The sequence below is a fragment of the Adiantum capillus-veneris genome, chromosome 30 (genome assembly GCF_014529385.1).
Source record: "Adiantum capillus-veneris isolate H3 chromosome 30, ASM1452938v2, whole genome shotgun sequence".
In the NCBI taxonomy this organism is placed as follows: Eukaryota; Viridiplantae; Streptophyta; class Polypodiopsida; order Polypodiales; family Pteridaceae; genus Adiantum; species Adiantum capillus-veneris.
In genome coordinates this window covers 99094411-99107501 of record NC_140960.1, presented here as the reverse complement: position 1 = coordinate 99107501, position 13091 = coordinate 99094411, and the positions used below count along the sequence as shown (strand labels likewise).

Below are 13091 nucleotides of genomic sequence, written 5' to 3'. Positions count from 1 at the left end.
ATAAAGTGAGAAAACATGTAATGACATCACATCCAAAGCCACGACTCCTTAGATAGATATGTACATGACAATGATTGCAGGAAATCACTTTCGCATATATCAAAATATGTAACTTATTTGTTTTATTCTCATGGATAAATAAAAATTTATAAAAGTGATGTAAATGTTTTTATTTCACATTGTGTACGTTCCATGGCAGTGAATCATGACTATATAACACATAGCATTCAAAGGGGGGGGGGGGGGGGGGTAAGGGGATCAAGGGCAGGGAACTGGATGGGGGCTTATCGAGGGGATGTGGGTCGTGCATACCTTTAAAAACTAAACCTGGACACGGGGGGGGGGGGGCTGACCAAATTCAAGCGGGATAAACCTGAGGGATGTGCCATGTCAGCAGGGTGAAAGGGGGGACTGGGTAATTTGAATTTGGGACGCTTTTGAGGGGGGTCAACATGTGGAGAGGCCATTCTGTTGGGGTTTGGGCAGAGAGGCCACGCATTATCTCTAAGAGGCAGGAAGGTAGAGGGAAGAAGCAACAGGTATGGAGAGCAGACAAATGATGGACCTCAATGTACCTTGGGAGGCAAAAGAGTTATGCAGTCCATTAACCTAAATGTAACCTGGGAGGCAGAGGGAGATCGAGGGATGCAAGGCAGGATGGAGGCACAATTGGATGCTTTCGAGGATGGGGAGAAAGAAAAGCAATATTGTATATTTGATTTGAATGAGGAGTTGGAGGAAGGCAGCTCGTCATCAACGGGCTCAAGTAGTGCTTCCATGGAATCGGGATCCCATTCTAGTGGTGGTGACCAGGTAAAGGAGTTTACCAAAACCCCTTCAACCTTCCTTGTAGATTCAATCCATAGGAGGAAACCTGTGACCCAATCTTTTGACCTAGAGTTGCATGTTTCTCACCATTTCTTTAGCTTTTCTCCGGAGAGCTATGACCTTATGCTATTAGATCTTCAAGGGATTTGTAAGCCAACATTGGGTATGCTGCACAATGTCAGCATGCATGATGTAAAACGGTAAAACAAGATGAAGGACAACATTGTGATCCGAAAATCCCCTCGGCATGGATCAATTAGGATCTTCTTGAAGGGTGTCCCTCCCAAAGCCATTGCACCAAAGGAGGAGTGGACAACCATTACATAACAATGTCACGTCAACCAGCAAGGGGCTCACTTGAGCATGTTGGAAACTAAATTGCATGGTGCACAGATATCAAAAGGCATGGCATACCTACTTCATTCATTAGAGATGCGATTAGAAATTGTCAGGTATGTAAGAAGGATCCTATCCTCCAATCTGAATCGCTTATGTTTCAGAAGGTTGGAGGAAAGGGCAATGCCGATGAGAAAACTCCGACTGAAAAAATTATTACAGATAGATTTCATGTGTGTGATGTGCTAGAGAGTATTATGATAAACCATAAAGTCAGGCTTGTTAAGATAAGATCAGCCAAGGTAGGCAAAGGTAAGGTAGAGGACTACTATGTCTATCATTGTGGTGGTTCAAGAAGGCATCATGGAGCAAACAAGCACGGAGAGAGGAAAACAAAGAAGTGGAGTTCTCCTTTCAAGGCAGAGGTGCAATTCAGTGTGAGGGAGTTCATGAGGTCACCATTTTGCTTCGTGCTACGCATGAGGGCCATGTTCCTGGCTCTTGGGCTGACTTATATCATCTACCTGTTCATCCAAGTGTGCTTCAATGCTGCATGGAGGATTATTTTGATGTTGGAACATGTCGCCATGTTGCCAAAATGTCATTTTCAAAATAAAAATTCCACATGCAACAAGCATCCTTGTTAGATTGCACAACTTTTCGATTCTTCATGATATCAAAGGAGGTCCAACAATTGGCATATAGCCTACGGCATGAAGGTAGTAAGATAATTTTCTTTTCCTGTCACCCCTTTAATTTCTTAACCATTTTGTTTTTCTCTAGGATGTGTATCTGGGAATGATTGGTCTATGATGTACATGGAGGCTCTGAAGTTACAAGCTGCAGGGAAGGTACTTTGGAGTGCCTTACCTTCATTTTTATGTTTTCCTTTTTCTTGTGTCCTTGTTTAGTTTCTTGTTCCTTTTGAAAAGCCGCACATGTGCAACCATACAATCCAAATGCTTTGCAAGACGTCAACAAGCCGTTTGTCATCATCATTCAAGATGATTGGATGCTTCAGATGTGTATTCGATGCTCACAACATAATACGTGGGCCGTGGACAACACATTCAAGACAAACGTTTATGGCCATTGTATGCAACTGTTTTGCCAAATCAAAGCGGTACAGGGATTCCACTGTAGTTGATGATGTGCGCAAGTGACTCTGGGACATGTCAAGAGAGCGTTGCCCTTGAATTGACCATCCGGATGATATTCTCGAGAATGGGCAGCATACAACTGAATGCAATTGTGATAGACAAATGCCCCCAAGATTGGATGCCATCTTGAGAGCCATCAAAGATGATCTTGCTTGTTGGGCTGAACACAGTGAAGGACAACGAGTCCAAGTAGCATGTCATGTCCTGGTTTGTTGGTTTCAGGTAAAAAAGGCTACCTTTTGCCGCAGGTGCCAAGACACATGCAAGACCATGTTTATTCTTCAATGTGTAACTTGATGCACTCTAGATCTAGGATGACTTTGAAGCTTGCTTTCAGTGCCTCTTGCTGGACTATTCCAATCATGCAAATATTCAGTGTTATGTCTCCAATGGATGGTGCTCGAAGTCATGTGTATGGCGTGAACATTGGCCGAAGTTTGGACGCCTTTTTCCCCATGGCAATGTGGACACAACAAATCTAGTGGAAAGACTATGGAAATATGTCAAGTACACTCTCTTGGATGCAAGGATAAATAGGTCAGTCTTGGATCTACTACATGCACTTGTTGGCAATGCGAGGAGCGGAAGCTGAATGGGAGGAACTCTCTTGGAGTTCTTCAAGAAAAAGCAAGAGCTAAGTGAGCTATTGTCCCACTCCTTGGACTTTCTCTTTGATCTACCTCTTAGTAAAGTTCATGGCATGTTCATTGACAACGGATTTTGGACAATTTGCTGTGTATGGTTCAAGCAAGAGTGCAACAAAGGCACTAGTTGCTGAGGAGAAGCTATGTCAACCATACAAGACCAATCCTGAAACTCTTCGGGTAGTGAATGAATCTACATTACTCTTCAAGATTCAAAGCATGACATCGGACTCTTGGTACCATGTGAGCATGCAATCCTCGTACTGTGATTGCCCAGACTGGTCCTCCCAATGCAAGCATCTATATGGGCTTCGGCTAATACTTCAAAGCTATTTTCCAATGCTTCATGCAATTTTACCTATTGTGGATAACGTGCATGCAATGGCTGACCTTGCAACCAACGATGGAATGCAACAATGTGCCCAAGTCTTGGAAACACTGAGTGGATGTGATGACAAAGCACTGGATACTGATATGAATGGCATTGGACCAGACTGGAAATAGATTGACATGGAGATAGTCAATTGTATTGACAAATCTAGGGAGTTGTTGCGACAATTGGCTGATGTATTACCACAATGGACATTGCAGCAAAAGGAGGTTGCTCTTAAGAAATTAAAGATCTCTATGGAGAACTTAGAGAATCTCCATGAGCCAGAGGAGATCAGCTTGCCAAGAAAGGGTAGCATAAAAAAAATACAGGAAAATGTCACACAAACATGGCTTGGGCATGGCAGGCTATTGTGTATCATTGATGGCATAGGTGAGGCAGTTGAAGGCTATCCCCAACCAACAAAAAAAACAAGAAACATAGGTTCCTTGAAACGTAAGCACCAACGAGGGCGAAATCGGGTGCGCTTTGAGAAATTGCGACGTGTTAATTGCTGGCATTGTTGTAGCAAAACCCTTCTTGTTGATGGCTCAAATATAGTATGTTGCCATACATGCCATGCTTTTCTCCCTCTGTCTCAGAAGCACTTGTCTACAAATTCAACTTCCCAGACCATGAACCACCTTGTACAGTTATGGGATGGTGAGAACCCGGCCAATGGTTCTATCATAGCATGTGACCACGAGGTATCACATATTGACTGTGAACGGCATCTCACTGTGAAGCTTGATGATGGACGTATATACGAGAAGGTCTATGCCTCGCACACGAATTACTTTTATATGACTTGCGTGCGGTTTAGGGTCATCCTCATATGTCATGCCTCATTGGAACTTTGCAAGCTATGTATTTTTTGTGAACATGACTTGGATAATTACAATATATGTGTTATTGTAACATTTCGATTGATATGATGTGTAGTCCTCAAGAAGCTAGACTAGTTTGTAGATATCCTAAAGTTCATTTGGGTTGTCTTAATCTGGTTGTTTGTTCTTTATCACTCTTAAGTGGTTGCAACAATGAAGTGTTGTCTCTTTGATATCACCAGCAAAACGAAACCATAACACATCAACACAAGGCTTTTGCTAGGTGGTTGGCAACAAGCTCATGGGCTGAGTTTTCTTTAGCTTTTCCCAGGTCTTGCATCTCTATATAGGGCTGCAGGTTGAGCCCAAAAGGGTCATGTGTCAACTGCTCTTGATGGCGATTTTGCTAGGTTTTAGATGCGTGCACATCAGCCATGTACATATGCTTTTACCAATTTTGGGATTCTTATTTTGCTCTCGCTTTTGCCAGGTCTTACATCTTCCAGATCAGTCTCAGAATGGTCCTTATAGTTTCCATACACAGTGGGACCTTGCCATAATCTCGGACATGACCATAAACTGATTGCCAAAAGCTCACACACACCCAGCATGACTTCACCATAAACACACACACATTCAGTATGACAGTAAAAACAAACCTCGCCATAATACCATAAATGCAGAGTCGCCACAAACACCAATCGAACCTTGTCATAAACCCTAGGCCGCGCCCGTAAACTCGACAAAAGCATGGTAACAACTTGGCCTCGCCCATAAGCTCGAGATCATGCCATAACAACACCAACCGGACCTCACCATAACACCATATACAAGACCTGCCATAAATTCAGGAGAAAGTAATATTGAACCTCGCCATAAACATCAAATTGAGTGAGCCATTTGTGTTACATGATCATTTATAGGAGACTCGAAATGGAATGCAACCTTATTAAACTTGGAGCCAAACTAAAAACCAAAAGATTAAACCTTGACTGTCCAAACTCGCCATAAGTCATATATACATGAGTAAAAGGATAAATTTTGGTCGAAATGCATCAGTATAAACAAAGGTTGCTGAATCACTAATATGCACATAAACATTGGCTTATCAGAGAGTACCACATCCATATAATAACTAAACCCGGACCTCGCCATAAACCTGCAAACATAAATGAACATGGCAGTTGATCACTAAACGCGAACGTAGCCATAAACCTGCAAACAGAAATAAACATGGCCGCTGACCATACATCCAAAACTAAACCCAGACATAGCCCTGAACATGCACTAAGCCAGTAAACCTAGACAACACACGGCCGTATCTTGGACATAGCCATAATGAACACGCCCAAAACTGATGAGCACCTAGACGTTTATACTTGGCTCTCGGACATAGCCATAAACCAACCCAAAACCGAGCACATAGACCATAAACGTGGAACATTGCACCAAATACTTGCCACAAATACTTTAGTCGACACAAACTGAGGACATTGCACCAAAAATTGGGATTATTGCACGTAGGCATCCGATACAAAACCACCCCAATGTACGTAGGCCAATACAAAACCTCGCATAAACCTGGTCATAGATAAAAGTTTCATGCCATAAAAGACTGTTACAAAACTGAGCCATGGCCATAGACGTGGTTCCCTTTACAGCAAAATGCAACACATAAAACCAACCATCATCTCATTCCAACTTCATAACACCAATAACGAGTCGCCATAGACACAACCAGACTATACAAGACTGCTCAACAAAAAATAGTAATCGAACCTCGCTATAACACCAAAAATCGGGGAGTTGCCATAGACACAACTGGAACTTGCCATAAACTCAACAGGAAATAATAATCAAACCTCGGCATAAACATCGCAAAAATCATGACCATAAAAATTGATTGAGCCATTTGTGTTACACAATCCGCTATAGGAGACTCAAAATGTATTGAAACCATAAGCCATACATACAAACATACAAGCTTGCACAAAGGTTGCTAGATCGATGATGAAAACAAAACCACTAAAGCTAGGGTTGTCGTCGAGGAATTTAGCTGGACTAGATGCATGTCCAGAAATGGACGAGGAATTTGGGGTTCGAGCTCAAGCATAAAACTTTGATGGAAACAACCCTCCTACTGAAAACACTCCTACACAGACAATCCCGTGACGGATCAAATATACGTCCCCTTACAACATAAACACTGGCCACTCTCCACATACATCTAACTAAACCCATACGTGAAAATAAACCTGCAAATATAAACAAACATGGCCACTGGCTCCACATCTAACTAAACCCGAACGTAGCCATAAACCTGCAAACATAAATAAACCCAGACGTAGCCATAAACCTGCGTGTATACATAAACATGGCCACTTCCCACGTACATCTAACTAAACCCAAACAATAGTCCTGAACCTGCACATAGCCATAAACATAGACAAAACATGGATCTCGGATGTAGCCATAAACAAGCCCACATAAACATGGTCACTAGCCAATGGTTTACTTTCTTTTGAACATTGCACCAGAAACGTCAACATCGACCTGAGGACATAGACCATAAACATGGAACACAACATTGCACCATAAAGCTCCCCATATAAACTTTAGTCAACACAAACCCCGGACATTGCATGTAGGTTGATACAAAACCATTGTGCGTAGGCTGTCACAAAACCTCGCCCTAAACCCGGTCATACATAAAGTGTCATGCATTAAAGGTTGTTACAAAACGGGCCATAGACCTGGCTCCCTTTAGCGCAAAATGCAACGCATAAAACCAGCCATAATCTCATCCCCCCCCCCCCCCCCCCCACTACGTGTTTAAGCACCAACTATGGAGGCTTTGCTTCAATGCCAGCACATCATCGTGTATGAACCATGTCTTCTTCACCTGCACAACATCGACAAACACAAGAGGATTGGAGGAAATTAGAAAGGAGATGAATATCTAGATGCATATGGTAGAAAGCCAGCACTCGACACACACACACTAGCATACCTAGCTTTTGCTCTTCTGCTACAAGCAAGACTGAATTATGTAGCGAATAAAAACCATGACAAAAAACCCACAATCAATCGCATTTGGTTGAATTGGGCCCTGCAACATGAAACCATTAACATGACTAACATGCCCTAAATTTTCCAAGCATGAGAGAGCAAGACATACTTTCAACACTTTTAACTCAAATTCGGTGGTAGGTTCAAGCAATGCATGTTGGACATCATGAGCTTTTACTCCTTGGGCCATCGCCTCCATAGCACTGCATTCATAACATGCAAGATAAAAAGCCATTAATAGCCATATCGACTTGTTTCATATACCGACCTCCCCAAGCTGTGATGAACAAAGTCAACCCATGTACCTGTGCAAAAAAGGTACAATATCCATCATGGTTATGCACCCAAGTGGGTCATAGTAGAGAATGTGGCTCTTTCTCCCACGTAGCCCTGCAATCTTTGCATGTATGGCAAGATACATAACACAACATGTCCAGTGTTCCCTGTTGCAAAGGGAGACAACATCATCATGTCAATGAGAAGCCACAATGTAGCAACCTAGCAGTCCTTTGTCCTCTCCTTACAAACCACCTGCAAATGATTGGAAAAAATGTAAGCACGCATTCACCAAAGTCCCTCTCCCCGAAGAAGTTATGTAAGACCAGCATGGAATCTCGCTTGCCCATAGTAGCATCCACAACAAAATACCACATAGAGTCCACAAGCATCACTTGCATGAGGACATCTGAGCCTAGTGTGTACTCCAACCACCTGTAAAAGTGTGTATGTTAAGCATATTGCTGCTCACCACAATGCATACCAACTCAATAACAAAAACATGGCGGTGATTACATTGCAAAAAGATTCATCGTGCGCATGGATTCTTTATTTGATAAGATGAAGCGTAGAGCCTGATCATCAATGTCCACTCATAGGCCAAAGCGAAGAGATTTGAGCGACATAGGCACATGTGAAGAGAATCTACATCCAACATGCCACAATCATGAACATAGTGAGTATCAAACAATCAAAAAACTGTGAACATAGGGATGGTTGACAAAATCCACTTGTACAAGGCCCAATTACTACGTGTCGGAGTGGCAGGGCTGATTTCATGGCCTATTTTTTCAATTGTCAGGTGGTTATTACCGACATAAAATAGGAGAGCCGACAAAGAGTTATCATTGGGGGAGCCTATTTCAATAGCTTTCTCTCGTGTCTTCCCTCTTTGAATCGAAAGCTTTTTCTTTTGTTGGAGTTGCAAGAAATGTAGGCTAGAAAGGAATGCACATTTACTAGAACACATCAACATGCTGGAGTTTTTTTCACCGCTCTCAACACCTAAACAAAATTACTTATGCACAAAAAAGCAAAAGTTACAAATCCTAGACACATACATCCTCATGGAGCTTACAATTGCTTGCAAGTCCTGGGCCCTCTTCTCTCTTGTCTTCATAATTCTCATTGTCGTCCTCTCCTTCGGGAGCATACTGGAAAGGGTCCTCATTGTCAGTGTCCTCCAAGGCTGCCTCAAGCCAAGGAGGAATATCATGCATCCTCTTCTGTGAATGTCCATAGCATGGTAGTTAGAGAATTAGTAGAAATGAATTAATCAAACATGGTGTGCAAACATAATATAAAAATTGATGATAAAAGAAAATCGAATTAGACAAATCGGAAACTTACATGTGCATTGTAACCTTCATCAATGCGCTTTTGCATTTTTGCTAGTCGGAGAGCCTTGGCTGCCATGTAGTCTCGCATCTTCCCAGTCACAAATTCCTCAATAAAAGCGGTCTTTGACATGTGCTTATACTGATTTCCGAGGTCCTTCCATACTTGGTGAGATCCTATGCGCATATGCACATGATGCACTGATTCCTTTTACAATTTTGCCTAAACTTCCTATCCTTGTCGCCAAATATTTTTAAAGCTACTTTATGCCAAGCTTTCACTTCCGGATTGGGCATGAGGTTTGCTCTTCTCTCAGCTTCTTTGTGGAGAGGGCGACCTCAAGGGTGCTTTTCAATCTCTACAGTGATTCCATGGAAAGTCTTGAGATGAGACATCATCCACAGTCTTTTGAAGACGAAGGCCGATCGCTTTCGGCAATCCGCACTTGCATGGCATTGGTGTGCTAGCCGTCCATCAGGGAGCTCAATCTCTAGATAGACTTTTGGATCTTGGATGCTGGCTGCCTCTTCTTGCTTTGCAAGATCCTCAAATACCTCCTGTGCTTCTCCCTTTAATGCATCCTCTGCCACTTTCTTGGCCTCAACTCCACATTCCCTTGAGCCCACCAACTTCTTTCGCGGACGGACGAGGGTGTGCCCATCTGAGGCAAGGTGTGCTTCCGTGGACTTCTCCTTGGTTGAGAAGTAGCCCCTTCTACATGAGGAGATGTGGGAGGAGTAGTGAAGCTCTTCTCATGACACAAGGGTCCCTCTTCTTGTTGTTGGGCTATGTCCACCTTCTTGAACTTCTCCGCATGCTAGACCTCCTCCCCACTCTTTGCCTTTGGTGAAACATTGGACTTTCCTACTTCCCATTCACGTGTGCTTGCTCTTGTGATGCGAGAGCAACCACCCCGTTTCCATGTTCTCTTCCCCTTTTTAGCAGGTGAGCGAGCCATCCCCTAGGTACTATATGTCAAAAAATGACACAACCTCAAGACAAATTAGCTCATCAAATGTGGGAAACCATAAGCATGACAATAATAAGAAATTCAAAGTTGCAACCCATGAACTTCTGATCAACCAATTCATCCCCTTTGAATACTTTAGCTTTTGGAAAATGCAGGGAATAACCTCAACATATTGTGACAAAGATTGCTAAAAGAATGTAGGGGCACACTCATCTCAGGTGTGTGGGCTGACGCTCATTGCTTTTCCCTCTATTTTCCTCTCTCTCTCTCTCACACACACACACACACAACCACACAACGGACTCCCTTTCCCTAACTAAGGATTCACTCAATGCAATTGCAAGGCAAACCTTTTCCCCATTATGGATTTTCAAGAATGGCATGGCCAAGCTCGTGCAGGACCCCATGGTCGAGCCCATCCATGTTGGCAGAAAACATGCATGGAACCACACACAGAAGCTTGCATGCATCCAAACCTTCAGCGAAAGAAAGGATTGCGCTCACCTTCGATGCCTGCTTGTTCACTTGGGCCTCAAACGATGCCGAGCTTGAGCGATGACGGGATACCAGTAATTTGTTGCATGTAACTCGCGCAAGATTCTGTAAGGCCCTTCTCCCCGCCAACCGCCGTATCCCCTCCACTCGCAGGCTTGCCATGCAACCAACCAATACTCGCCACGCGTCCCCTGGTCCAAGTTTTGAATTTGGCTAGCATGCCCAGACCCCCCACTGTCCAGGTTTAGTTTTTAGTGGTATGCACGGCCCAGATCCCCTCGATAAGCCTCCATCAAGTTCCTTGCCCTTGATCCCCTTACCCCCCCCCGGTCACTAATTGACACCCTCATTTTTTTAGAGGGGATCTATGACTAAAAAGCGATGTCGCTTTTCGGCAAAGATCACAACCGTTCATCCCGAATGTAAACTAGATGTCAACTCGAACAAATGGTTCATCCCCAATGTAAACTAGATGTAAATCCGAACAAATGTGAACTCGTTGTGAATTTGCATGTAAACTCGAAGTAAACTAAGTGTGAACTAAAATCATGACGGACAGCTAGGACTACACATTATAATGCTATCATTCTCCACACCTTTCAAAACGCGTGGGGGAGGTGGTGAGGTCGAATCCCACCACACCCTTCTTTTTTTCCTCCATATGAATCGAACAGCTTACAATAAACCTGGGTTCGTAGATTCCCTCTTAAAAATGAGGGTGTCAAATAGAGACGTGGCCCCCCTGCCCCCCCTTTAAACGCTATGTGTTATATAGTCCTCAGGCTTGACCAGCAGTGATAAAGTTCTTCACTCGACTGTGTTGCAGCAGCTAAAGTGGGTCTCTTGGAATTGATCGTACGGGTAAAATTCTCTCTTCCTTACCCTTGCGATCGTTGGACCATTGCGATCCGTTCGAGGATGTAAAACGTGTTGGTTTCCAGAGCCGCAAGGAAGACCGTTTTGCCGCTTGCTGCTGTTGCAGCGGGTAATTGGCTCGCACGAGAGAGAGAGAGAGAGAGAGAGAGAGAGAGAGAGAGAGAGAGAGAGATAGTTTTTTTGTTTTCATTGTGCTCATTACGTGCTGCAGGTGGTGAGAGAGTATGGAGAAAGTGGTGGTAGATAAGTCTATGCGTTCCTCCACACCCTTGCACAAAGCCAACGCTAAGGAGTGGCGTCTATTCATGGTATTTTTGAGAGAGAGAGAGAGAGAGAGAGAGAGAGAGAGAGAGAGAGAGAGAGAGAGAGAGAGAGAATGAAATGTTATATTGAACGTCTTCAAAAGCCTATGAGACCAAACTGATACAATCCTTGTGGATCTAATCCAATGTCCGGGACAAAAAATAAAATGAATTGAAGTAAAGTGAAAGACTTAAACTAAAAGACTAAAAGGTCAGATTGAAAATCATCATCTCATCATCATCCATGCTCGAGGATGCTTGGCATTAGGCGTTGAGAAAGTATTGCATTGGTCGTAATCTCATCATCATCCATGCTCGAGGATGCTTGGCATCCGGCGTTGAGAAAGTATTGCATTGGTTGTACTGGGCGTCTTTCATATCGCGCTATAATAGTCGTGATTCTTTGGTGGAGCCTCCATCGATGTCTTGGTCGTCTGCGTAAACGTAGATGTCTCTCGAGCTTAGTGGCTTTGCCCACTAATATACCTCTGGTAGTAGTGGGCTTTGAAGTCTGTTGTGAAGCATGCTAGTCCAACTACTGAGTCCCTGCTCTAAAGAAGTTAGTGATCTCTCTCTGTGAATGTCTCCCACCACTTGGTGTCCTCAAGAGACTCTCCTTGCGTTTACGCAGCTCTAGCAAAAACAACCTGAGACATCTTTGATCGTGATATCTCATGACTCCAGCCAACGGTCCAAAGCCCTCTCTGAATAGACAATGGAAGTGTCCTCGTATCTCATAGTATACCTGACAATGACAAATGTGATGTAACTCTGTCTTTGGCTCTATATGAAACAACTGGCATATCCTGGCTTCTGTTGGTACTCTCCTAAATCTTCCAGTTTCAATCTCTAGCTGATGCGATGATTTGCGCATCTGACCAATAGCACATCGTATCCCATAAGATAAATGAGTGTCCATATAGGCCGGTCTGATCACATATCCATCCTCTGTTAGTTGGAGGAGATGCTCTCTATAGCAAGCCATCTTCGTGTCCAACTCTTGTACCGGCTGTATCCATGTGCTTCTGGTATCTAGTTGAATCAAATCCCGACATATAAGTCTAGTGGTCTTTGTCCGCGTGAGAGAAAGGGAGGGTGCTTCCAAGGAGTACTCGAATGGAGGCAATCTATCTATGCTGAAGCCATGCGACTGAAACCATGAAGTCATTTGCCCATACCAACATGTTGTGTCCCCTTGTAGCGCTAGCTGTCGGGATGACTCAAGGGCTAGCTGAGCATATCTGTCTCTGGGAAGGTCCCATAAATTATGCATAAAAGAAACTGATCTAGTAAGGGCCTCAACTACGAGAGAGGGGCAACTAGCTCAGCTCGAATTATCTCATGTGGCATTGAGGACTTAGTGTTAGGTGCAACGGAAGAGAATAAGGATTTTGCTCGTATCTAGTATTCCGCAGACAAACACAAGGGTTGTTGTACTTCACTTGAAAGAACTGAATGGAATTGAAAGAAAGAGAGAGACACAAGAGAGAGAGAGCAGAGACGACAGAGGGATGTCGTGTTCCAACCCTTCAAGGCCCCCTCGCTCTGTTGGCAGAGCAAGGTACTTTCTTTATTCTTGCACAGATGCTACTACAATGAC

General features: G+C 43.6%; 1 pseudogene; it reads right to left on the bottom strand.

Annotated features, from left to right (window-relative positions):
- Window positions 1-7175: 7175 nt before the first annotated feature.
- Window positions 7176-10533, bottom strand: LOC147418492 (uncharacterized; annotated as a pseudogene).
- Window positions 10534-13091: the final 2558 nt, after the last annotated feature.